The 27,145-nt window shown below is 34.1% G+C and overlaps 1 long non-coding RNA gene across 2 annotated transcripts in view; it reads left to right on the top strand.

Annotated features, from left to right (window-relative positions):
• Nucleotides 1-605: 605 nt before the first annotated feature.
• Nucleotides 606-27,145, top strand: part of LOC117087418 — a 41,186-nt gene continuing 14,646 nt past the window's right edge. The window contains exons 1-3 of one of the 2 annotated variants that reach the window (XR_004438806.1): nt 606-709; nt 15,273-15,347; nt 21,064-21,152. This is a non-coding gene — a long non-coding RNA (uncharacterized LOC117087418). The other variant, XR_004438805.1, reaches the window with a different exon arrangement.

Genomic DNA, 27,145 nt, shown 5'->3' with positions numbered 1-27,145 from the left:
TCTGGCTTAATATATAAAGTAACATTGGGGTAAAGTCACCATGGGGTGGTTGCCGACATATGTCTGACCTGTGTGTCTGGGGACTGTGTGTGAAGTTTGTGTATCAGGCCTATGTTCCCAGAGCTTATGTGTCAGGCTTATGTCAAGCCTTGTGTTGGGCTTGTGTGCCCAAAACCTATGTATCAGGCCTCTATGTCAGACTTGCTTGTCCAAGGCCTGTGTCTCCCTTGGCCTAGCGGTTAGAGTGTAAGAAAAATGGAATTACTGTGGGCAGGAATAGGCCACGGCAGGCATGTGGTGCAGCATGACTCAGTGGGTTTGGAGTACAGGCACACAACTCTGCACATTACGTAAGCACAACATGTGGGCACATTATGTAACCACACCACATGAGGTAAATTAGGTGATCACCCATATGAGCTAATGCTTGGTTCAGAGCCACTATTGTTTGTAGAAGGTATAATTACCCTGCCTAAGCTGTACATATGGCTCTCGCTCACGTCCATAGAGAAAGTAAAGTCATGTCGAAACCATCTGTGATTCCTTGAGTGTTTTTCCAGCTACCTGAGACTTGCCCAACAACTCCTCTTGGACCTCAGTTAGAACCTGATAGGGTGGTGGAAACACAGTTTCACAGCAAAAGATAAAATGATGTGAGGATATCTCCAACCACTTTGATACAAAAATCTCATGTTATTGGCTTATGCAGGTAAGAATATAGGCTGTTTACAGTTGGACTCCTCAGGAGTGGATACTGAGATGAAGGTTCATGTGATAGGGAGAGAGTAGGAATTATTTCTAGGATAATTAATAGTAGAATAGAGAAGCAGGACTGGGAAGGAAAGGACATAGAAGGGTGGTGCATCAAGCAAAGTCTCCTGGAAGGTAAGTTTGACTTGATCATGCAGAGAAGATGTGGAAATAATGTGGGCCACCTTTTAGAAGATTCATAGGAAAGGCAGCAGCTGAAGTATTTACATGGCACAGCACTCAGTTACCGCTTTAGCCAGACCTAGGTAAGATCAGGTGCTCTAAATTCCCAAAAATCTTCAACTAGGGTGAGGCAGGCAAGTCCTTGCAGCCTGAGTGCTCCTTCAGAGAAAAACACAGGGGCTGGTTGTTGGAAGTAGAAGCATTCTGAAAGCTGGAGATAGTAAAGGAGTCTAAACAGACCTTTATGGAACACTGACACTGATTTGATTGCTAGAGTCAAATCTCTGTATTAATTACTTTAATCCTGGTTCAGTTCTGGACAATGTATGTTATTTTAGGACTAAGTTTCCTAGTAGTATCTACTTGTTTTGGTCCAGTTGGTTTTGTCCTCTGAATTACCTTAGTTGTACAACTGTAGTAATAAATATTTATTTTTCTGTGTTAACAGTTGTTATATTTTAGAGTGCATCAGCTTGCTGTACTCTATTTCTTGAGTTTCTAATTTAGTAGACTTAGGTTAAGGCCTAGAATTTGTATTTACAATAGTTTGTCAGGTCATGCTTATGCTGCTGATCTGAGACATCACCATTCCTCTTTATATTTGGGAATATATAAATATTCTCAACATATGTTTCATGAGTATTTTTCATATATGAATATAATCATCTTGTATATAGAAGATAATTGGTCTTTGTGAATTATGAAGTCTTAAAATGTTCCATCATATTCAATACTCATTTGATTTTAATCATTGGAATATATTTTATATTTTTAATATACTCAATAAATGATTGCTTATCTTTTTGTTTTATTTTTACAAATATCTTGCCATTATTTAAGAAACATAAGTAAATATAAGAGCTAAATAAATACATTTGTCCTATTGAAAAAATGACAGACACTTGGATTATATTTGTTTGCTCTAATATACACATAACAAAATATAAACCAATAAGAATATACACCACAAGAAAATGAAAGATTAAACAATTTAATTTTTAATTCCTCTGTGAAATTACAGCATCTTGATATATATGAATTTTTGTATTGCTCTATTAGGTAATACATTTTCGATAAATTCTTAGATTAGGAGAGTCAGTGAATTCATGTAGCATTTCATTTGCTCTTGAAATATTGAGTAAAGTTCTGTTTTAGGTCAAAAATAACACAGTAAACTATAATCTGTGTATAAAAAAATTCATAAATCAAAATTCCTAAATATAATTGCCCACTTTAAAATATCCTAGGCTTCAGAGGTGAGATACAGTATTTTGTACAAAAAATGACTTAAGCAATTCTACTTACTTTTAAATGAAAATGACTGTGGTGAGGCCGGGAGAGGAGCAATGGCTCACTCCTGTAATCCCAGCACTTTGGGAGGCCGAGGCGGACAGATCACGAGGTTAGGAGATTGAGACCACTCTGGGTAACATAGTGAAACTCCGTCTCTACTAAACATCCAAAAAAATTAGCCGGGCGTGGTGGCGGGCACCTGTAGTCCCAGCTACTGGGGAGGCTGAGGCAGGATAATGGCGTGAATCCAGGAGTCAGAGCTTATATTGAGCCTAGATCACACCACTGCACTCCAGCCTAGGCGATAAAGCGAGATTCTGTCTCAAAAAAAAAAAAAAAAAAATTGAATGTGGTGAACTCATCAATACATATTTGTATAACAAAGCTGCCGCAGAGCTATATCTTACAGGGAGCTTTCCATGAACTAGGTTGGTTATTTGAGTATTAAGTTATTTTAGGTTAACTATGGAAATTATGTATATTTCATAAAGTAATATTGTTCTTTTATTGGTCTGATTCATTGTAGCATTTTACTCTTCAGCAGTAGTTCTGATTATGTGGTCTACACTTACTTCAGTGGTAGGCTTTAATTCTTTTTTTATTCTCCAAAAGTAACTGAATACTGACATTTATTTAATTCTTTAAGAATTTTATTAATGCTTATAAAACATTAATAAAATATATTATTAGTTCTGGTATATATTATTAGAATATCTTAGAATTGCTATATGATTGCATTTTTCACCACAATTCCCAATATTTAACTGCAACTTTAAGTGGCTACTCTTAATTCTCCATATTATCAAACAGATAGTCATTTATTCTGAGGAGGCACTGATCATCCTTCAATGTTGTTCATAGGCAGAAAGAAACACAATTTTAGTGAAGCACCACATACCACAAAGAATATTAGAAAAATAGAATTAACATAAAAATCATAATCACTATCTAAAAGTCAGTTTAAAATTTCCATTATTTATATATCAATACTTGTGTACTCTTTAGCATTTTAAATGAAGCTAGTAAAACATAAAAACGTAAGGTTTTTGAAGATCCAGGTCTACTGCACTAGAGGTAATCCAAGGAATCTCAGTGACCTAAAACACATTCCCAGCTAAAAGCATCAGCTCACGTTCTTTAGGTATACTGTCAGACCCTGGACCGACATATGGATTGAGAGATTGCAATATGCATCAATCAGCAGGGTATCTTGAGGAAACTGCAGAGTGCATTTAGCTGTTACAGCTGGCAGAACTGACCTGTACAGCTTATTACCACAGGAGAGAAATTTTCTCTGGCCCCACTGCCCTCACTAAGTTTCTAATGACAGGATCCACTTTGTTTCACTGAGAAATGAGGATTTTACCTATAACATACAAATATACACAGTAAATTCCTTCATGAGGAATTACAGAGAAAACCACCTCCATTCCACTTTGGCAATCACACATTTGAACTTTGATTACACATGGAATATTGAATTGCAATGTTCCCTGATAGCCTTCTACCTTCAACACTTTGAAATTTAGACTTTTTTTTTTTTTTCAATAACATACTCTTTTTTTTTTTTTTTTTTTTTTTTTCTTCTGTAACCCATGTCCCCGTTTGGTCTGAATCTCTTCTTAACACTTACTGTCAAATCCTCCCAGTTTTTCCAAGTTACTAATTACTGCTCACCCTTCTGGCTTTTATTTTCAATATGTATGGCTAGCCAAAGTTGCTCCCTCCCACACCCTGGACTACTCTTCTCAGCCCATCCCATTACTCATTAACCAGTTACAAACTGCTTCTCCCTAGCATTATTGATATGATGTAAACTAGATCTAGATAGAAACATAAAAAGATTTTGATCAGGTTGGACAGAAGGATGTGAAGATAGGAGGCTTTCCACAGGCTACTTTGGAGACTGGGCCTGTGAATTTGAGCTAAAAAGAAAAATAAGTGCTTAGAAAGGAACAGAATATATAAAGAAGAAATCAGTGCTTAGTTGAAGGAGCCCACATTGTGTGTTTTAATAATACTTCTTATTTAAAGGGTTGATCAATGGGCAAAAAGCTACAGTTAGGTAGAAAGAATAAGTTCTGGTGTTCTACTGCATAGTAGGATGACTGAAGTTAACAATATTGTATATTTCAAAATGGCTAGAAGGTTTTGAATGTTCTCAACACAAAGAAATGCCAAATGTCTAAGATGCTGGACATGCTAATACTCTGATTTGATCATTGCACAATCTATACATGTATTAAAGCATCATGTTGTACCCTAGAATTATGTACAATTATTATGTAACGTATAAAATTTTAAAAATAATAAGTTTTGAATTATATTCAAGAAGATTTTTTAAAAAGTTAGCCTTGCATGGTAGTATGCCCCTGTGGCCCCAGCTACTTGGGAGGCAGATGTGTGAGGATTGCTTGAGCCCTGGAAATTAATGCTGCTATGAGCTATAATGACACTACTGCACTCCAGTCTGGGTGACAGACGCAGTCTCCAGAAAAAAAAAAAAAAAAAAGGTGAAAAGGTGAAAGGTAGGCCTCTGTTCTCCATAAATAATCATTATTCATAATTTTCCTTGCTGCTTTGAGAAATGTATGGATATAGAAGTCTTTATTCTTTCAACAGGAATGTTGATGAAATTATAACATATATAATGTCAAACTAATTTTTTTATACCCCAAGGGTATTTTTATATTACTATATATACACATATACTGTATTCTATTTAATGGGTAACATGTATTCCATTATAATGTGGTTCATAATTATTTAGCCAGTTACATATTAATAAGTTGTTTCTAGTTTTTTTCTCTTCAATAAAATAAATGCTGTATAGAAGATCCTTGCCCTGAGCATATCCACAGAATAAATTCCTAGAAGCTTATTTGCTGGGACCAAAAATTATGTCTATTGTAAAGGTCTTTATGATAGTTTACATCACTCAGATTTTCTCACAAATGGTCCTGGGCATTGAGTTCTCAGCTTAACATCACCCTCTCAGACCTTTATGGACAACATGGTAATTTTTGGTTCTCTGTTAATATGTTACTCATTGTCTTTTGTGTTTTCTACCACCAGAATGTGGGTCCCATGAGAACAGAGACATTTTCGGATTTCTTTCACCATCAGTAGGTACGCAGTAGGCAGTCCACAAATAGTTGCTACATAAGTAAACATTAATATTAGTATCATGAAAACATTTCATGACATTTTGTTTGCTAACAAAGAAACAGATCTGTGGAGTGTTTTTGAATATTGGTCCTTGGACCTGTTTATTTACTCTGTAAGTGACTTTATGTAGGTCTATTCCTTTAAGTAGCATTTATATGTATGTGACTCCTACAAACATATTTCTAACCCAAATAAAAATGATATCCCTTTAAGAATTCCTAAAGAATTAATTCTGGAATCTATATAACCACTTCTTGTCACTTTCATTACTAATATGCTTGTACAAACTATAATAATTTATCATCTGAGTTACTAAAGAGCCCTTAAATTAGTCTCTCTGATCTACTCTTATTCTTTTAAAATCTGCTCTCGAATCAGCAACCATCAGATTATTTTTAAGCATAGGTCAAATAATATCATTCCTCTTTGAAACATCAAAGTGAACATTATACCAGTAATAACTCATGTTGACATTTCTGTCCCTGGATATGATGCTATGAGAAGGGCACATCAGCTCTCTTATTTTTCCCCAAAATTCATAACCTTGATCTAATAATGAGAAAACACCAGTCAAACCAAAATTGAGTGACATTCTACAAATTATCTTACCAGTACTTACCAAATGTACCACAGTCATAAAAGAAAATTAAAACCAGACAAATTATTACAGCTTGGAGATGACTAAAGACACACAACAACTGAATGCAAGATGATATAATGGATTGCTTCCTGAAACAGAAAATACATATTCATTTAAAGATGGACAAATTGGAATAAAATCTGTATCTTAGTTAGTAGTATTATGCTAATAATAATTTCTTAATTTTGACAAATGTACTATGGCTATTTAACATTAAAAAAGGGTATGTGGAAACGTTCTATCTTTACAATTATTTTGTAAATCTAAATTTATTTCAAAATAATAATATTAAAAATAATTTTGTGTCTTTACTTTTCACTTATAAAAAGAAAATGGAGTCTCATTGCACCTGCAGTTGCTGCCTCACTCCACTTGCCTTTCCCCAGCATCTCTTACCAACCTTTTAATTCATTTCTCCTCACTCGTTTGATCACTGTGCTCAACCAACATCCTTGATTTTTTTTTAATTGAGAAATTCAGGCCTCAGGGCATTTGCACTTGTTTTGAAATCTATTTCCTGTTTTATCCACAAGGTTTTCTTTCTCAGATGCCTGAGCAGGTCTCTGCTGAAAAGTAACCTAAGAGTAAATCTTTCCCTGACTATCTCTCAAAAAGTACCTCTCCCACTCACTCCACTAGCAGTCACAGTTTTACTTACCCTCCTTTATTTTTCTTTATAGCACCAGTCGATATCTAAATAGAAATTGATTTATGTGTGTATTTATTGTTTTTTTCCCACTGTTCTGTGAGACCAATAACTTCGTTTAGTCACTACTATTTATTTTCACCTTTTAGAATTTTCTCTGGTATGTAATAAATAATAAATATTTGTCAAATATATAAGTAAAATAACAAATAAACTAGTTTGGCTGGTAAATTATTGAGAAGAAGACTACATTTAAGATTATAAATAGTTTTTTTTCACTTCAACATTAAGCATTCTAATTTATCTAGTAGATACATAGTTGGAAACATTCATTTTTCCCAAAGAGTTTAAAATATAAAGTTATATTTATGTCATATGCCTAAAGGAACAATTAATATAACTAAAGGATTCAAACTAGTGTCTATAGTATAATGTGCCTTTAATAATTATTTATAGAAAAAAATGAGTGAATTAACAAATAAACGTTCTTTAAAATATTGGTGCAATTTTTCTTTATGAACTCTCAAGAGTATAATTTCTGGTCCATTTATTTATCTTATGTAGAGTTCCAATGGATAGGCAAATTTCAAAATGTAGGAAATAAAGTCAATAGCAACAGTAATTCACGAAAATTATCTCTCATTAACAGCTGTTTTACTGCAGGTAAACATAAGATGTTTTTAAAATAATGTTTTTTAGGATGTCACTCTTAAGAATAATGTTTGCAGTTATAATAAACCAAACAATTTGTTACCAGCTTCTCTAGTTATTATTATATGATCCCAAAGGGAAGTTCTATGTCATCCTGAAAGCCAGTCACTGATCAGGATTTAAATAGTATGACATCACACTGAGGGGTAAAACATATTGTATCCGTAAGAAGTTTTAGTATACTCTAGAGTTACTCCGGGATCACAAAGTAATTAGCCAATAATGTTAAAAAGTTATGGCTAATTTAACTAATGGTTAATAGAGCCTAGTAAAACTGCCAGAGTTGATGAGCCCAGAGAGACTTTGTGCAGAAACACACATTAAAATGAGGGTCTTTTATCTCCTTCTAGAGTGTAATCGGTATCTGGAATGATGGGTTCTCATTGTAATAATATGTCAAAAATATGGTTTTTAAAATACTTTTAAAAGGTAAGTGTGAATAGTTACTAACAAAGAGACAGAGATTTGTCACTGAGTGTATCATATAGGTCAAAAAACCGTTCTCAGTTAATCCCTAAGAAAGCATCTTTTTCTGTGACTACTAGGGTAAATGGAATACTAATAAATATAAGTAAGATTCTTCTTTCCTCTATAGTTTTAATATAAAGCAATAACTATATTTATGATTCATGGAATAACAATAAAATGTAATTAAATGAACCAATGGTCGAAATGAAATGAAATGAAATGAAATGAAATGAAATGAAATGAAGTGAAAGGGGATATAGAGAAGACAGATTTACAGAAGTAAGTTTTCCAAAAAGGTTAGAAAAAATGGCAATGTCTTCTAAACAACAGTTTTGAAGACCCTATCTAAAAGACAATGCACCATTCTTTATGAGCTTCATGTTTTATTCATTTAATGGTTTGAGCTTATAGAAAAAAAATTTCACAAAGCTAATGTTATAGAATAGATCCTTTACTGCAGGAAAACTCAGCTTCCTACTGTGAGAAATTCACTTGTTTTCAAAATACCAAATGTAAGTAATGTATGAACAAATTGACTTACAGACCAAAGACAAAAGAAAAAACTCTACACAACAGAAAAAGCCTTTAATGCATCAGGCTATCTAAGCAAGTTTGGGATGATTCTAGTTCACCAGGAGAAATTTCTTATTATCCGTATGTGGAATACAACTTGACAAATTTATTATGATTAAAAATATTGAGAGCAATTCACGTAACCAGCACATTTGAAATAATAAAAGGATCTGTTTGGTTCTCTAGTTTCCACCATGAAAATAGGCAATGACAAAACTTCAACTTCATGTATAAAAGGAATGGTATTTTCAATGACATGGCAGGATTCAAATTACAAATGGTAAATAAATCAGAACTTTTTCCAAAGTCATAATACAGTCTTTTAAACTTTAATAGAGTTAGTCAAAAATAATTTTATAAAAAATGTAAAATACAAACAACACATAAATTATTTCCACATGGAAATCATATATTTATGTAGTCGAACTTTGTTGATTATGTACAATTTAAAAAGCTCTATGTCAAGCACTGCGGAGCAGTGGACAGTAATGTTTTTAATTTCCATTGTGAATAAGAAAAATATATATATATTATAAAATTATAATGTAGTCATGTAGATATATGTATGTTTTTACAAATTATACTATAGTAAGTTTAGTATAGGGTCAGCCTGTAAAAAGTACTAATATAGAGCCCAAATTTGCTCTCAGATTACAGTTAAGGAGAGGTTGATTCCAACAGGGAGAAACTGCAAAGCCACTTAAAGTAGGTGGACTTTAAAGTAGATGGGGTAGGATTTTAAAAGTATAATATCATGAGAAAGATATATTAAGTTATTTTAACAATGTCTCATCCACTCATTCATTTAACAAGATAAGTAGGAAATGCCTATTCCAAGGGAGTAGAGTGTACACTAGAGATGCAAAAACGAATTAGAAAAGATATTTACACTTAAGGTAATCATAGTTGAGAGAAAGTGGCAGACAAATCAAAACTAAGCAGTTTGACATTTTCATTTCAATCATAAAATTACATGCAAACTATTACTAGTGGATAGAGGTGAAGATCATAACCAAGCTTCAAGTTGTCTAATTAGATTTTCAGAGGATTAATAGGAGTTAGACAAGTTAAATAAATTAGTTCAAATATGAGGCAGAGGAAACTAAAGACACAGTCAGTTTAACATGATATAGTCAACAATGTAAGAAATCTGATGTTAGTGGAGCAGAGATTATATGTCATGTGGCTTTGAGAAACAAGATGGGAGGGATAGGTGTGAGAAAGACCATCCTGTAGCTTCCTGTAGGTTAGTAGATGTGAGGTGCACAAGGATGCAAGTGCTCATTTAACATGAGAAGGTGTACAGTTTAGTTAGTTAGGTGAAATGTTCCACTTGATGCCAAAGTCAGTGTGATTCTCCAACACCTTCTTTATTCATTAGATGACTATCCTGGCATTGGTTGTCTTTTGTACACTTTAGGGATAAAAATTACAGTATCCACTGTGGTCCTCAATAAATACTTGAGAATAAGTGAATATTAGTATAATAAACGCTGAGATATTAGTTGGAGTTTTTTTTTTTTTCTTTTCTGGCCAACTGCAGATGAATAAACAATTTTAAAATCTCAGTGACCTATAATAAAGCATTATTTCACAATCCTGGGGCTAAACACCAGCTGTGGTCAGTTGATCGTATCAGTCTTGGGTAGACACAGCAGGTTTAAGGTTGGGTTTAAGTTGTGCCCTGTCAATGCAGACAATATTGATCCCAAGAGGATAAAAATTGGTTCTTGGTTTGTGTGTGTAGTATTAGATATTATAATAATTTTTGGTCTTCCAAAAAAACATGATATAGAAACAAAGACATGGTATATCTATTAAAACAAAATTTTATGGTGTGGGGGCAGTGGGAAGGTAATTCAGAATTAAAAAAAAAAAAAAAAGATGTCCAAAATGTCTTCGTTGAGGGGAGTAAATACTGTAAAACAAGGTAGAGAAACACTGGCTTAGGTTTTTCCAAGTAGCCTCATTCTATGATCCAAAGTGAAGGTGCAATGTCTACCCACAGCATGCTTTTCCTTCAGGCAGAGACCAGAAGCACTGAAAAGCCAAGCCAAATTATTCACGCACACTGAAAGCAAGCTTCTGTGTGCTTTGCTTCTGCTCACTCTCCATTACAGAAAACAAATCACAGCCCAAAATTTAATGAAGTATGTTTACCCTACTTGTTCTAGTAGGAGACATTGCAAATTCACAAGGCAAACGCCGTGTGTGTATACTAGTGTTATAACCATGACTAGAGAGGGGATACAATAATCTAATGTAACACAGATGAATTCTGAAGTTGTACAATGAGTATAAACAACCTACAATGGTACCAGTCTTTAGCACAAGTATTTGGGATAACAATAGATCAAAAACTGGGGCTGAAATTTATAAAACAAAGAAGAGTTACTTTGAGCAACTTTCTCTCCTTGAACTTGCATTCTAACTCAGTGAACGAATTGCTTGCTAATTAGCATAGATAGCATTTTGACTTTATTGAGCTTTTATGTAAGATCTGAAACATTTGCAAAATCTCTGTTTTAAGCTGCACTAAATATTTCAGAGATAAATGACATAAACAGAATATAAGAGCTCATGGAGCTTAATTTTATTAGCAGTTTTATTATTTAAAAACATATTATCAGAAAATATCTATGGATAGCATGTTTCTATGGCTGAAATAATCACACCAGTATGGATAAATTACTATGAAATGATATCAGCAATAAAGTTACTGGATAGTTTGCTCTTGTATAATGGCAGTAACATCATCATTAAGTTCTTCATCAATAGGGTGGAAATAAATACCTCATAGTCTATAAACTATAAAAAGCCAGTCAAAATGTATATATTAAAGAAAAGCAGCTGAAAGAAAGATCATTAACTTCACTTATAAAAATGGTGAAGCATTTTCACTGTGGACTTGGAAAAAGTCACTGATTATTAAAGTGAACATTTAAGCTATTCTAAATAAATAATAATAATGATAATAATGGCTACATCTACAATACCAACGTATCTTAGGAATTAAAACAGGATGAAACTAAGAAACAAAAAAACAAACAAACAAAAGTAACTTTTGTTTCCTTCAAATAAACAGCTCTGATGGGGAAATTAACAAAATAAAAATTCTTTGAAATCAGTCAATAGCTGTGAGTTAGAATGTAGTTAATCATGTAGGCTCTAATGTCAGTTGCCTAGGTTTACATCTTAATTCTATTTATTTAGTCATGGAAAACTTCACTTACTTCATCTAACACTGAAGAGAAAGTATTCAACAAGTATTGTTTATTCTTATTTAATTGCTATCCTCAAATCTTCTGGAACAGATTTCAAAAACTGTCTCTGTGAAAAAAAATAAAAATAAAAAAAACATATTAAGTATTTTCAGCTTTGTAGGACACAGAGTCGGTCACAATTACTCGACTCCGTCATTGTAATGTGAAAGCAGTTCAGCCAGCTCCATCTGATGTTATATTTCAACTTCACTGTAAAACACTACCAGCAAATACTATCCTTTTACTCTCAAAATTATTGATTATTTGATTAGCAACTATTCACCCACCAAACTATCTTGTTTAGGTAAGCTTAGTATTGTGCTTCAATTTTCCAAAGGAATAATTATTAAAACTAATTCATTGTATATTCCAGCAAAAAGTTAGCTGTTCTATGAACTATGTGCTCCCTCTTATATAGTGGAGAAAGGTTCCTGGAAAGAAGATTTCTAGTCGGAGTTATTTTTCTTTGCCAAGTTCCATGTGGACATATGATTGCTTTTTAAATCAACAGATTGTGAATTCAATCTATGTGGGCAACTTACAAGGCTGACACATAAAAATTTCCTCATATATTTATTTTGAAAAGTCTAGGTAACACATTCCAAGGTAACCCAAGAAAATACACATGGAGACTGCAGCACCTCCAGAGTCCAAATGACCGGGCAGAGCCTCCCTGCCAAAGAGCAGGAATATTCATATTGGACTACTGGATCAGTCAACAATATACTTTTATATTTTAAAACACCTGAAATTTAAAAGTTTATTTGTTACTACAGCACATATTAAAATAATTATTTGACAATTTACTACTGGGCAGTGAGCCCATTCATAACAAAACATTAATGTATGTAGCATTGGCTTGGAAGTCAGGTGGTAGTACCTGAAAAAGATCAAAAAAAAAATAATGTAAAAGATGAAGTGTCTGCTATGTGAGTAGCTCTAGAAGAAATAACTGAACGCTATAATGTTAGTACACATTAATTACTTCCCATGAATTACAGAAAGACAAGCTAAGGCAAACTATTTGTTAACAGAAATGAAATTAAGTAGATGGACCAGAAATTCTGTTTTAAAAAATGCACTCTAAAAACTAACTGGCGGCCGGGCGCGGTGGCTCAAGCCTGTAATCCCAGCACTTTGGGAGGCCGAGACGGGCGGATCACGAGGTCAGGAGATCGAGACCATCCTGGCTAACACGGTGAAACCCCGTCTCTACTAAAATACAAAAACTAGCCGGGCGAGGTGGCGGGCGCCTGTAGTCCCAGCTACTCGGGAGGCTGAGCAGGAGAATGGCGTAAACCAGGAGGTGGAGCTTGCAGTGAGCTGAGATCCGGCCACTGCACTCCAGTCCGGGCGACAGAGCGAGACTCCGCCTCAAAAAAAAAAAAAAAAAAAAAAAAAAAAAAAAAAAAAACTAACTGGCAAATCATGAGGTGATAAAAGGTGTTGAATTAAAAAAAAATAAAAACACATCCTGTTAATTTTTTTCGGTTGGACGAAATGTTAAATAAATTCCACTTTTTTTTCCCCAAAGTTTATTGTTTCAGATGCTTACAAGGTATCTGCTACTAAGCTACAGGCCTAAAGTAGCAAATAAATAATCATGCTTCAGAATTGTGTCTAGGAAAAGAAAAAAAAAGACATGAAGGATATAGAAACTTAACCCACTTTATTGTTTTCAGTGACTAAGAATCAAGAGATGTTAATTACCACAATTCAGCAATTACTCTTTACATGCATCTTTATTTTAATTACTGGTAAAAAGGATGCCGACATATAGTTTATGATGTTCGGTTGTAATAAAGTGAAGAATTCCATTTTGTGATTATTTAGGAGATGAAGTTATCTGCTGGGTGAAGGAAAACAGAGTGGCTTAGTATATCTGAGAAGAGTAGAAAATACAGACATGACTACTATGTAGAAATGAGACAGTTAAATTGAAATAATAAAAATTTTAGTTCCTTATCATGGAGTGACTGGCTCTGATGTGAGGCTACGGATTTGTGGAGATATCTTTATATTAATGGTGTGTGCTGAGAATCATCAGCCTCTCTGTCAGCACAGAAAAGGAAATCACTGGCTTGTTTTGAATTGGTGCTTTCCCAGGCAAAGACAAGAGAGCAGGGGAGATTCCAATGCTGACATAAAAGTGGATCAAGTGAAATAACCCTGAAGTTGAAATTAGATACGGATGGAAGGGAAGATATGAGTAAATGTATAAGTAAGCAAGACTCAAAGCAGTCATAATTCTGTAAAAAGTAAATCATAATTCTGTAAAAAGTAAACAGTGTATTTGATACAATATAGAAGCTAAACGGAAGGATAAAAGATTATGATCAGAAAATAAGCTTGGCTGATTTCAGATGAGCAACATTTCTTTAATGTTACCGAAGGGTGTAAGTTTATGGATCTGAAAGTGGTTTGAGCAGAAAGAAAGCTGACCCCTTTCTTATATCTCTAGGACATCGAGGCAAGGAAGAATGAGCACCATGAGAGTGACCTGAGCACCCATGCTTTATTATTCTTCATCCCAAGAATCAACTGATTTGACAGCATGGAATTAAAAATGATGATAAACTTACTGTAACAGAAAAATGAGTAAGAGGCATAACGATAGATTAGTGATTCCCAAAATTTACGAAAGACACATATGAAGGATTTTTGCTTAATGGAAAAAGACATGAAAGGTGATTTCATTCACACGAAGGTGCTGTGATTGAGGTGGGAGCCAATCTGACTAAGAGCTCATGTAAACTCAGTAGTTACGTGTTTGTTCTCTTCTTTGCCCACTCCCCTCCTCAACACTTCAATGCAGAGTGAAAGGCAGCCTGGCATTTGCATTTAACCCAGTCAAAACCCCGAAGGTATTAATAATTTGAAAGCACTGCCAAAAGAGAACTGGTGTTTCTGATAAAAAGTAGGTACTCCAGCAAACGAAGACTATCTTCCCATCAAAACACTTGAAAAAGAGCTGAGATTAAATGATCTTACCAATATGCAAGACAGCCCTAGCTAGCCTTCTCTTCAGTAAGAGATGTATGGTGGGGAAAGACAAAAATACACAAAAGAAAAGGAAATCTGTAAGATTTAGCCACAATACTCAGCATAGTCTGTCATTATTTAATACATTAGCAAAGAAAATAACATCTAAGAGAAAATAAAGATCATTTATTAAAAATAACCTGTAGAAAACCAAATTAAATTTTACAAGATATTGCTTTCAAAAAATCGGGAGATTAACAAGAAAAAGAATAATTTAATCAGAGGGCAAGAAAAAGCTCTTAAAATTAAAAATGTTTACTGAAAACATCAATATATGAGTTAAATAATAGTCATTTCACAATGAAAATGTACCTAGCTAATGAAGTAGAAATAAAGAAGGCATGCTACATCTTAAAAATCCTGCTTTTTTATAGTGAGAAGCAATAGATATTTTTAAATTTTAAGTTACAGTGGAAATAGAAATAAGTAAAAATGGAATTTTTAAAAAATAGTATATCAAGTAAATCTAAAGAACAGAAGGGTGGGTTTGAAGACTATCCATATCTATTATAAATATTTTTGTATCATTTAATAGAAACAGAATGGCATAGAGGACCTCTGTTGTCACACGTTTTTTTTTCTGAGGCCCTAAAGCTGAAGACAATGAGTGGTAAGTACCCATTCATATTCAAATTTTCATGAGATTGTTTAGTGATGCATAGGATCTATTGGATAGTTATCTGATTCTTAGCCCATCACCCACTTTCTGGTTAGGAGAAAAAGAAGATGAAAATAAAAAGCAATTCAAAAGTAAGGAGACTATTAACGTTCTTGTTGGACAGATGCATACTTTGCAAATATTTTCTCCCATTCTGTAAGCTGTCTTTTCACTGTGTTTATTATTTCCTTTCCTGTGCAGAAGCTTTTTAGTTGGATGTAATTTAATTTTTTCTGTATTTTGCTTTTGTTGCTCATGCTTTTGAGGTCTAATTCAAAACATCCTTCTCCATGTTACGTATTATTTCCCCTATGTTTTCTTCTAGTAGTTTTTTTTTTTTTTTTTTTTTCTCATTCAGGTCTTACATTTAAATATTGAATTTATTTTGAGTTGATTTTTGTATATGGTGAGAAATAGGAGTCTAACTTCATTCTTCCACATGTGGATATTACATTTTCCCAATACCATTTATTGAAGAGATCATCTTTTCTCTATAGTACATTGTTGGCACCTCTGTTGAAAGTCAGTTAGTTGTGGATATGATTCAGGGCAAGCAAGCCCCCAAACTGGGACTTAGTTCAGATTTCTTGCCTTCTCCCAGGAAAGAATTCAAGGGCGAGCTGGTGGCGGTGTTAAACAGCAACTTTCACTGAAGCGTCACTGTAAGCAGAGTTACTGCTCCTTGTGGAGCACGGCTACCCCGTAGGCTGTGTGCCCACAGTAGCACTTCAGAGGCAGTTCTGCGGTGATGTTTATACCCACTTTTAATTACATAAAAATTAAAGGGTGGTTTGTGCAGAAATGTCTAGGAAAAAAGGTAGTAATTTTCAGGTTGTTGGGTCATTGCCATGGAAAGGGATGGGGACTTCTGGATATTGGCATGACAATGGCAAATTGATATGGCACACTGTTGGGCATGCCTTATGGGGAGGTGGTTCTGCTCTGGACCTGTTACAGCTAGTCCTCAGTTTGATCCAATGTCAGAACCCTACCTTTGAGTGGAGTCCTGCCTCCTACCTCAGATGTATTTCTGTGTTCTCTATCCTATTGCATTGGTCTATGTGTCTATTTTTATGCCAGTACCATCCTATTTTGATTACTGTAGCTTTGTAGTATTCTTTGAAGTCAGGTAGTGTGATGCCTCCAGCTTTGTTTATTTTGCTCAAGATTGCTTTTGCTATTCACAATCTTTTGGGTTGTCACCCAAGGAAAGAGAATCAGTATGTCAAAGAGATCTCTGCACTCCCATTTCTATTGCAGCACTATTTACAATAAGCAAGATATGGAATCAACCTAAGTGTCCATCAATATATGAATGTTATAGAAAAGGTGGTTATATATACCACATTTCCACATATAACAAAATACTTTTATCCATAAAAAAGGAGAAAATGTTGTCATTTGCAGCAACATGGATGAAACCTGAGATCATTATATTAAGTGAAATAAGCCAGGCACAGAAAAATACTGCATGATCTCATTCATATGTGGAATCTGAAGATGTGTATCTCATAGAAGTGGACAATCATATAATAATTACTAGAGTCTTGGGAGGGTAATAGGAAGGATAGGGAGATTGGTCAATGTATACAAAGTAATTGTTAGATAGTAATTCTGGTGTTTTATTTTATAGTTAGGTTGACTATGGTTAGCAATGTTGTATATTTTTAAATAGCTAGAAAATATATTTTTTAATGTTCTCATTACAAAAATATGGTAATTATATGATGTAATGGATATGCTAAATAATTTGATCTGATTTTTATACAATGTATACATGTATCAAAACATCACACTCTACCCCATAAATATATACAATTATCATGTGTCAATTAAAAACTTTTTTTAAGTATGGGAATATTTTAAAGAATCACCAGCAGGTCAATTCTTTTTTACAGAGTTCTAGCATAAAATGTCTTCTCTCCATGGTAGAAATATAGTGATGGTTCGCTTCAAGAGTTTAACTCAAAAAGAAGATGAGTCCAAGAGTTTGCTTAACTAAAAAAGACTGGATTTGTCTAGCAAATGGGACTGGATTCTTGTCTCTGCATGGATGTTGAGCTGTAGAAACCTGTATACCATAATAATTTACTACCCTTGTTGAGTAGCTGAGAGTGTTTTAAGACTGTTATTCATGCACCCTAGGCTTTGGAAGCTACTATGAGTGACTCTCAGTAAGAAAAGTCCTAAAGATGAGAAGCTGTCTAGAGCTGCTGAGGATACTAGGTTAAAAGAGAAATCAGGAAAGAGCCTTACCTCTCTTTCAGAATTTCATCAATTTTGCAATGGACTTAGCGGACACCAGAGAAGGAAGCCAGGCTAAGGCATCTTGGCAGGAACCAACAAATGGGCTGCCTAATGCGGTGAAGAAACCATGAAGAAAATGCTTCTGTGATTTGTGCTATTAGAGGCAGAACTGAAGAAGTATCACAAGAGGATATCCAGAAAATATTTTTCCCACTTTGGGAAATGGTGCGATTATTCACTTACTATCCCTTGCCAAGAGTCTGAGGAACCAACAAACAACCTATGAGAGAAAGTGACAGCATTTTGGATGGGAGTGTCATGTGGAGAACACCATTCAAGAGTACAGAACCACATGTCAAGTGGGACCTCATTTTTTCCTTTTCCCTATCTGTTCTATCCTGTTCTTGGAGGACCCAGAAGAAACTAGAACAGTAGGGGGAAAGGAATGAATGAACAGGACAAAAGGACAGGTCATTTGATATTTATTCTCACCACAAATTCAGGAGCCTGGGCCAGTCTAGAGCAGAGGAAGAAATGTGAAGATTTAAATGAGATATGAGATAAAAGTATGATTTACACTGCACTGAGTTTCTTCACGCCTGAAGGAGATCTAGAATTCTTTGATGGGACACAAGTTTCTTCCTTTGCTTTGCTGATGTTGGCAAAGAGGGAAACCAAACAGTGATTAAAAGAGGGTGTCAAACCCCATTTCACATCAAGTAACATTCTTAGGATTTTTGTTTCCTTTGACGATGAAGCAGCTTCTACATTTATAAACATTGAAACTCTGAAATCTTACATTTGACTCTGTGTTCAACCGTTTTGTTTTCTTTAAATGTTACTTTTGAGTCTTTTGATCTTAAAGATATTATTCATTCTCTAGATGTTTTGGGCCAGGCTTTGTATTTACATTATTCATAGCTTCCCAATTTATCCTTTTTTATCTTCCATATTCTTTCAATTAGCTGATTCCCTAGATTTATCATTCATCAAAATAGGAATAAAAGTGCTACATTGACAATTTTGTATGTGCGTGTGTATTGTATGTATGTGTTCCTAACTTTGAAAGTCATTCATGTGTTAGAAAAGACTTAAAGGACACTAAATTTAGCCAGCAATCCTATTCTAATTATTATTTTGATATCAATCCTTAGTTCTAACAGTTGTATCTCTCATCATTAGAACTTACTATTGCATGTTTTCAGATCAGTTTTATTTGTCTATCCATTGATTCAACATATATTTGGTAAACTTCTTGTCAGCCACATGTGATACCAGGTAAACCAAGAGAAACATTACTGCTATTATATAAAGGAAGTCAATAAACAAACGGTAGTAATTACAAACATGTTTTAAAAGAGTTTGTCATTTTAAACAAGAAAATAAAAAAAATTAACAAAACATTTTGAAGGCAGAACACACATATATCAGAAACTTGGTGGTTAGGGTCATTTTTGCTCCCCATAAGACAGACAATGTATATATTCAGCAAACACATACTAAGGGTTGTCTTACTTTGTTTTGTGCTGCTGTAACACAATACCTAAAACTGGGTCATTTATAGAACATAGATTTATTTCTTGTAGCTCTGAGTCTAAGAAGTCCAAGATCTAGGGGCTACGTGTGGTGAGGGCTTTCTGCTGTGTCATCACATGATGGAAGGCATCACATGCTGAGAGAGCACGTGAGAGAAGGAGAATACAGAATTGCTTTTAGGCAAACCCACTCTCACAATAATGAACTCCCTCCTGAGATACATTAATCCATTCATGAAAGCAGATCCCTTATGACACAGTCATCTCTCATAGGCCTCACTTCTCAATATTATTGCTTTGGGGATTACATTTCCAACACATGCACTTGGGGGCACACATTCAACCTATGGCAGTGACTCAGAATAATTCAGATAGAAGGAGCCAAAACACAATGTGTCTTTCATCTTAGTCTATTTAGTCCCTATTTGGTTTAATTTTCTGACGAAAGAGAAATTGGAAATATACATTATTTATAACACAATGATAATCCTGACTTTAGGGGCATTACTACAAGTCAGATCAAAGCCAATACATAGGAATTTCAAAAATAAAACATATTCATGAATTTTAAATAAAATACTTGAAATAAGTACAGTAGAATATGTTTATATTTGAGAATATTTGAGATCATGAACATTAAATTTCATCATATTTTTGGAAGGCAATATTGATCCAATTATCTATTGGAATAGAAGCCTCCTCCACTATTTGCTGATGTTCACATTTATAAAACTTGATCAAGCAGGTAGTAGTAAACACTTCCTGTATTCTATGTTGCACATGAAGTTTGTCTGAGCACATTTATCTAACCTTAATATACCTCTTATCAAGTTTATATTTTTAAAATCCAGATAAGCATTATTGAAGGAATCAGGTCTTTATTTCCATTATTGAAGGAAATGGATCTTTATTTTTCTCAATCCCTTGGAAAGTTTAGGAAAATAATTTGCTCGTATTTCCCAGATATTGACTAGTACCTTTCATTTTGCCTTTGTTTTTTAGAATAGTTCAGCCTTCTGTTTTTTACTCTCTTGCCTGGATGAAATTTTAGTAGTTTTTAATTTATCTGTTTTAATAATAATCATGGAGAAAACATTATTAAACATAACAAATATTAGGCTTATCTCCACAACAATTTAGGCATTTAAGCCATGCATATTTTGTATATTTTCATCTGCATCTCAGAAAACAAATCACTATCATAAAATCATATATAGAAAAAAACACAAGCATCTTAAATAGTAGTCATTTCCCTCACAGTTTTTGAAAACCAAGAAAACTGAACTGCAAATAATATCTTTTGAATTAGATAAACATATACTGCAGAAGTTTCCAAAATCTTTACCCTAATTTGAATTGATTTAAAATTTACAGTGGGAAAAACTCTTCTAATAATATACAGACTCCATGTAAAGGATGTAAAAAATGACGTGAGTCCTATGAGTTCATGTCACAATGCTTTGCTCTTTTAGTCTGCTTTTGAGCGTTCTCTGACAAATGGTATTAATTATGTTTATGGATGCACGTATATACTAATGAATATTATCTGTGGTCTTAAACATACCTCTTCCTACTCCTTACACAGAGGATTTGGTTTTACAAACTCGTGTTCTACACTGATGTGAGTAGAGAGGGCAGAATCAGTATTTCCTTTCATAATGGAAAGACACACATGCACGTGTGCACACACGTGCACATACACACAAACACACACATGCAAATACATATGCACACTCCATGATCAATGTGATTGTCATTGAAAACATAGGCTGGACTAAGAAATTCAAATTTTCAAACCCAAATTTGTCCTCCTTGTAATGTTTTACCTACTGACTCTCCGTATTTAATTTGTACCTTAACCTCAGTCTACGTTCTCTCTTTTAAAGGTGGAAGATTAAACATGTAGACTAAAGGAAAAGGAAGTGGAGGAAAAGGAGAAGGAAAATCTGAGAAACAGAGGTGTTATATCAGTGAGGTAAAATCTAATATTACTTATTGCTATTTGAGTAAAAAATAATTGTGCAGAGTAACAAACAAATACAAAACAATTCAAAGCAAAATAAACACATTTGAATCCTCTTTCAGTCTCCTGGTATCAAAAATTTCTGCCTACCTTTAAGCACAGTTACCTCTAATTTTAATAAAAGCTAAAAATCACTTTGAGAAGTAGAAATATTCAAGTTCTATATCTTTACATGCATATTTTTCTGTATGTATATTACATTTCACTATAAAATTTAAAGAAAACTATGTGAGACATATTCTACAGTGATATTATATTTAGTAACATCATTTCCCAATGTGTTTACAAATCCTCTCAGTAATGCTAAATATACATCGAATGTGTAAATTTTTAAAAAATTATCAATAAATCTTATCCATGTATCTTATTATGTAGAATTTTTATCTATTTGCCTGTTACGTGTTAGTTTATTTCTACCTGTTTTGTGGCTTCAAAGTGTAAGTTCTCAAATTGGCTTCATGTAATCAGGAGCCAGAATACTCAGCTGACTACATTCTGTACTTTATAAGGTTTGCCAATGTTAAAATTATTATATGTGTACTTTTACCTCAATACATTTTAAATCTTCATTTATTTTCTAGTTTACATCATTAGGATTTAGCAAGCTCCATGACTTGAAATAAGTCACTGAGTTTCAAGTGTCCAAATAAAACTAGAAGGAAAGATAAATTGCTTTCTTGTGATGTTAAGATGTTTCAGAAAACAGAGCTACCAATTATTATTATTATTATTATTATTATTAATTATTTTGACTCCTGTCCTACTGTGATAGATACTACCACCTCAGCTTCAGGTGTGAGCCACTATGCCTAACAAATACTGTCTTTTGAATATTTGTCTTTCTTCCTATAAATGACATAATGAGAAAGTTCTCTGAGAAATTTAATTGGTAAGCAAAATACAACAGAACTCATTCTCGCAGAAAAAAATGTAACATATATAAATAAATCACAATTTTTCATGTCTCAATATAAACAATAGCGTTTCAATATTTGGCATAATAAGATTAGACTTTCAAATAGCAAGGCAAAAATTCTGTTATTTAAACAATTACAAAATAAGGATTTATGCATTTTTAGTGAACATGGAAGAAAAGATTAAATTGACTAGTTATCAAAAAATAAAAAGTAGGCCGGGCGCGGTGGCTCAAGCCTGTAATCCCAGCACTTTGGGAGGCCCAGACGGGCGGATCACGAGGTCATGAGATCGAGACCATCCTGGCTAATACGGTGAAACCCCATCTCTACTAAAAAATACAAAAAAACTAGCCGGACGAGGTGGCGGGCGCCTGTAGTCCCAGCTACTCGGGAAGCTGAGGCAGGAGAATGGCGTGAACCAGGGAGGCAGAGCTTGCAGTGAGCTGAGATCAGGCCACTGTACTCCAGCCTGAGCGACAGAGCGAGACTCCGTCTCAAAAAATAAATAAATAAATAAATAAATAAATAAAAAATAAAAAGTAAAACTGTATCAATAGTAGGATATTAAATTTAAAGCATTGCATACTTTTATAATATTGTGGTTAAAAAATACGTATTTTATTAGTGAAACTGCTAAGCCAACACAATAATTTTGAAAAGCAATTTTAAATTTGTCTTTAATTTCACACTAATTATAGACTTACAATAAGTTTTTTATAACAACTTGTGCAATATATTTTAAGAGCTATCAAGTATCTCTATGCCTTGATCCACTAATTTCACTGTATTAACATTTACCATTGGGAAATATAATAAGCAGAGAAACAAAATCAGTGAATACATTCATGCCAATATAATTGATAGTAGCTAAAATTTGGAACACAAAGATAAGTGCAAAAATATACTTTTAAATAAATTCAATATATATGTCATTAAAAAAGCAATTCTGAAGGCTGCAGAATGAGGAAAATTCTTATGATATATTAAGTATAATTTTTAAACTAAAATGACACTGCTATTATCATAACAGCTATGGAAATATGCATAACCTAGGATAAGAATAGGACAGGAAGGTAAAACTCTACATTTATTTGTTAGGTTCTTGCTTTCTTTTTTTTCCCTGTAATATACATTGCAAATATCATCAGAGACAAAATCTACTGAGTGGCTGTATTTTAACAAGTGCTATATTTATATTATAACATTTTATTGATGCTCAGCTCAGGATGCAAATTAAAAGTATAACTGACAACAGCTTGTTTTTTTCTTCCTTAATGGGATATACAATTCTGGTTAATTTTCAATTGATGGGAATTTGGATTAAGAGAAATATTGCCTGTGGTTTATTCATTATTTTTGGTAAAATAAGTGAGCCTCAGAATGATTTACTATTTTATGCAAGATTTCATAGTCAGTTATGTGGCTGAAATGATATGTGAATCCAGTCATTTCTAATTTCAAAGCCCTCTATTTATCCGCCAAGAAGAAATGTGAAATAAATAAATCTGTGTAATAGATTCCATAGACTATTTTATCAAGAAGACATACAGGACCTGCCAATATGAGTGATATTTGTATCTGTAACCTTTTATCTGTAGGTCCAAGGCACTTGCCTCTCAGCACACACATGTGCACACACAAACACATGCAGACACTCACACATTAAATATACTTTTGTGCATAATTTAATAATTATTTTGAAGGCAAGTTGAGAAAAGTATGCCAGAGGCTGCTGATCACACATGTTTTTTAAAAATATTGTGTGATTCTTATTTTATTCATTGCAAATTGCACATGCTCATACTTCTACTTATAAGTATCTTAGTATTGCAATAATGCTATTTTTAAAAGCAAAACTTACTTTATTTTTTTTATTTTTATTTATTTATTTATTTTTTTGAGAAGGAGTCTTGCTCTGCAGCAGAGGCTGGAGTACAGTGGCCGGATCTCAGCTCACTGCAAGCTCCGCCTCCCGGGTTCACGCCATTCTCCTGTCTCAGCCTCCTGAGTAGCTGGGACTACAGGCGCCCGCCTCGTCGCCCGGCTAGTTTTTTGTATTTTTTAGTAGAGACGGGGTTTCACCGTATTAGCCAGGATGGTCTCGATCTCCTGACCTCGTGATCCGCCCGTCTGGGCCTCCCAAAGTGCTGGGATTACAGGCTTGAGCCACCGCGCCAACCCAAAACCTACTTTAAAGTATTGTCGGCCGGGCGCGGTGGCTCAAGCCTGTAATCCCAGCACTTTGGGAGGCCGAGACGGGCGGATCACGAGGTCAGGAGATCGAGACCATCCTGGCTAACACGGTGAAACCCCGTCTCTACTAAAAAATACAAAAAACTAGCTGGGCGAGGTGGCGGGCGCCTGTAGTCCCAGCTACTCAGGAGGCTGAGACAGGAGAACGGCGTGAACCCGGGAGGCGGAGCTTGCAGTGAGCTGAGATCCGGCCACTGCACTCAAAAAAAAAAAAAAAAAAAAGAATTGTCACTTAACTAATAGAGTATGTTCTTAAACATTGACTTTTTTGATTGTGTTTGCTACCACAGCAACTTTGGTATATCTTTATTAAGATATTTGTAGATTTGAATTGTAATAATTATTTTGTCTACTTGTTTGTTTTTTTTTTTTTTTTTGAAGCGGGGGAAGAGGGCGAAATACCCACAAGCGATGACAGCAAAAAGATGCTCAATACATACATATGAAGTAAAATAATAATATTAGATGTTAATGTGCCTAACATTGGACTGCTTCATGCCTAATTTCAATATGATATAACCTCAACCAAATATAAAACTAAATACAACAAGTTTTGAAATTTATGTCTTTGGTGAAGTCTCTTAAAGACAAGGATGAAGCAGAAATTCCATACAACATACAGCAAAGCTTTCCAAAAATAGTATTTTCTATCTTGCTCCAAATTCCCACAAAGCATACGTGTTGATACTGATCATTTCTCTCTGGGTTAAACTCTAACTTATGCTATATTTTTCTCTATATAACTTAGTCTCTTCCTTATTCATTATCCATTTTGTGTGCTCTACAAGAATCCTGTGTTTTCTAAAATGTAAATCGATCTAGTATTTCTTTCTAATTTTGTTCTACCAATTAAAATAAAATAAATGTACTTAAAAAGTTTTGATAACCGGTAGGCAAATAAAAATAAAAAAATTCTCAGAAAGCTCTCAGTGTGTAAAACTATATATGTGCTAAGTTTTTATTTACTTTTTCTAAGTCACAGAATGCATGCTGAATAAATAGATTGCGCTATACACCTTTTATTTCCTTCGATTTTTAGGCCTAATTTGAAGGGATCTTATAAATTTATGAAAAACCCTGCAATATATTTCTTTTCTCTAACAAGGTGCCCAGTAAGGAGAAGTTGTTTTGTTCTATTTTGTTTTATATATTATTGTTGTCAATGTGGATTTTTATGGGGGAAAGGAGCTTTACTGGCTTTGGAAGTGACTTTGTTTCAGTAAAATTACACTTTAGAAGCCAAAAGCACAGTGTTTTATTATTTGAAAAACAGTGCAAAGACGATCTGGAACCTGAAAACTGAACTAATCGTTTTTAATATAGTAAATTGTATTTATATGTGATTTCTGATATTAAACATTAGAAGTATATTTCTCTCCAAAATAGATTTGGACTAGACTACTGCTTTCATTCACATAAATTTACCTTAATTTTGAAAAACTCAAACATCTAACAATTTATTCTAAAATTTTAGGGTTTCTGTATTTTGGGGCATGGAGTTTAACCACATCCTATAGCTGAATATAAGAATGCTCTCTGATAGATTTATAATATATTTCTCCTGGCATCATAACTGTTAGCACTGTCATTTTTTACTCCTACTCCTGCTGGCTCTCAGATTGAAGAAAGAAAGGACATTTTACCTCTGGAGAGTGAGTGTTGCACATAAGGCAAAATATGTCCAAGGGGCATGAGGGCTAGCCCCTGGACATTTCTAATTAGGGGGCATGAGCTAGCCCTCACATATAAAAACTTGTTCAAACTAATAAAGATATAAGCCTAAGATATTAGGGCCATTTGATGGCTTGTACTCTGTCATCTTAGCAAAACTACATTCCCCAAAATTCCCTTGACTGAATAGTTCTGGTTTAGAATTGGCAACAACAACAACAAAAAAATACGTGCAGGTCTTGGAAAGTAGAAGGAATTAGAAACCATTATGCCATCAGGGTTGGTGTGGGCATACAATGCCACTGAAGCTCACAGACATCTCTGATATACCATTTTCAAAGTGACATGTATGCTCAGCTATGTGATAGAAGTCAGGAACAGTTCACTCATTCCATCGACACTAGAGGCAGCTAGAAAACAATGTGGGTTTCAGGTTGTTTTTGCTCTCTCCACTTCATGTCGAGCTTTTCTTTCCAGCTGTCAGCCACGAAGGCTTATTGCAACTTCAGCAGCAACAATCTGCCATGCTTTTCTTTGCCTATCTTTTCTTTCATACAAAGCTTAATCTCTATAAGACATGCTTTCTTCATATCATCAATGGTAGTTCTGCTTTCCTAATGAAATCCTGACTGGCATATGTTTGTGGGATAGTAAGACAGGCAGCTATGCTCAGCTTTCTATTTGTTATTGTTTCAGAAATTTATACAATGTTTTAAATATACAATATGACCTTAACAAAACTTCTAGGAAGTTAAGGGAAGCAGCTTGATTCATATGTGAAGTGAAAAGTACAGACAGTTCCAATTGCTTGGAGTTAAAGGTTAAGAAGTTCTGCTAAGTGGTTGGACATCTTCAGTTAGCAACATGGAGAGTTTATGAAAGGAGAGGCAATAAGAAAATATGAACATAGATTTGTAATACCTATAGGTGCTTTTATTAGTTTTCTATTGATGCTATAAGAAATCACTACATATTTAATGGCATAAGAAACAAAAATTTATTATATTACAGATACAGATGTCCTACACAGGTTTCACCGTATAGCGACACATCAAGGTATCAGCCAGGCCATGCTCCTTCGGAAGGCTGTAGGAGGAAATCAGT

The sequence above is a fragment of the Trachypithecus francoisi genome, unplaced genomic scaffold (assembly GCF_009764315.1).
Source record: "Trachypithecus francoisi isolate TF-2019V2 unplaced genomic scaffold, Tfra_2.0 Lachesis_group10, whole genome shotgun sequence".
In the NCBI taxonomy this organism is placed as follows: Eukaryota; Metazoa; Chordata; class Mammalia; order Primates; family Cercopithecidae; genus Trachypithecus; species Trachypithecus francoisi.
The sequence above is the reverse complement of the archived record's forward strand: the minus strand, read 5'-3'. Positions and strand labels throughout refer to the sequence as shown.